Here is a 1,793-nt window from a genome sequence, read left to right as displayed (position 1 = left end):
CCTCTTCTAAACCACAGAGTCGCCAATCAGGCGGTGGATGAAGGGGAACTGTCCGCCTCGAAGTGCTGAAAGGGGTCTAAGAAAGCGCCTTTCGCCCTTTCTTAATCTTGCAAATACGGTACAAGTTGCGGTGGTTTTGTTTTCGTTTTTTTTGTTTTTTACTATAGCTACATAACAGGCAAACCGTCGAGTCCAGTGGAGCTTACACATAGGTACAGGATTGAAATCCTATCTGGAAACGAAATCCCACTGATGCTTTTTGGACTTGCTTTCCAGTAAATAGGAATAAGAGTTGGCTGATTCCTGCAGTTTTTCTGGGCACTGCAGCCTAACTCAACCAGAGAAGTCAGCCATAGCAAAGCACTTGATGAACCAACCTGGACACAGTATATAGAACACAGAAATGCTGGACCACTCTCACAACCCACCAGGTCAGACGACACAGAGAAGCCATTGAAATCCACCAGCATGTGGACAATTTCAACAGAAAGGAGGAAACCATGAAAATGAACAAAATCTGGCTACCAGTATTTTAAAGAAACTCTAAAATCAGGACAGTAAATAAAGAATAACATTCAGGAAACAGGGAAATTCCAGACAGGAAACAATCAGGGCCAGCTAACACCTCTCAATAAAGGATTCCCCAGGCAGGAAGCAGTCATGCCTTGAAGCTACAAGGCTATTCAGTGCTAATCAAGGTGATTAACTGCAACATTCACACTTGCATCCAACAGACCAGAGTTCTTTCTCCCACCCCGGACCTTCCAGATATATAAACCTCCCTTGCCTAGTTTCCAACAGATCTCACAACCTCTAAGAATGGCTGCCATAGATGTGGGTAAAACATTAGGAGAGAATGCTTCTGGAACATGGCCATACAGCCTGGAAAGCTCACAGCAACCCAGTTTTCATGGGTGTTTGCAAGTCGTAGATTTTTCTCTTTTGGAGATGTGTATGTGTGTGCTTTGAGGTGTGACACATAAATCCTTACACAGAAACACACCCTCTTTCTATATACACATACATACATCTAATACGTTTGTAACCTACTTTTTTTAAAAAAGATATGCCCTTGGAAAATAATGGGAGTGAATACAAGCACATTTAATTTAAATATATTATCATAATGGCAATGGAATAACAATGTTTTTGCACACTATAGATTATTTATTTTTCAAACTTATATGCCGCCACTCCCCTAGGGCTCGGAGGGGCTTACAAGAACCGGCTAGAATCAACAATTTAAAGAACATCTTAAAAACATCTTTAAAAACATCTTAAAAACATCCTAAAAGCACCTTTTAAAACATCAACAACAGAACTCAAAAGCCTGTCGAAACAGGTGTGTCTTACATGCCCTGCGGAAGGCCAACAAGTCCCGCAGGGCACGAACTTCAGGTGGCAAGGTGTTCCAGAGAGATGGTGCCACTACTGAAAAGGCTCTGCGTCTAGTTGCAGTTAGATGCAAAGTCTTAAGACTGGGGACTTCCAGTAGGTCTTGGTCCTCAGAACAGAGGGATCTCTGGGGTTTGTAGGGAGTGAGGCGGTCCCTCAGGTACATCGGCCCTAGACCATGTAAGGCCTTGAAGGGAAGCACCATCACTTTGAAAGTGATTATGAGAAAGAGCCAACCATAAAATGAACATGGTCGTCTTCATATGACCATGCATACTGAAAATTAATCAAAGAACTTACAACTGTCATCAGATCATTTTCTTCCTCTTCCATTCTGGAAAACCATGAAAGGCAAAGCCTTTGAAAAGTTGCCCAGACACTTAAATGACTAGTAGAAG

Source organism: Anolis carolinensis, chromosome 1 (assembly GCF_035594765.1).
Source record: "Anolis carolinensis isolate JA03-04 chromosome 1, rAnoCar3.1.pri, whole genome shotgun sequence".
In the NCBI taxonomy this organism is placed as follows: domain Eukaryota; kingdom Metazoa; phylum Chordata; class Lepidosauria; order Squamata; family Dactyloidae; genus Anolis; species Anolis carolinensis.
Note: the sequence above shows the minus strand (reverse complement) of the source record.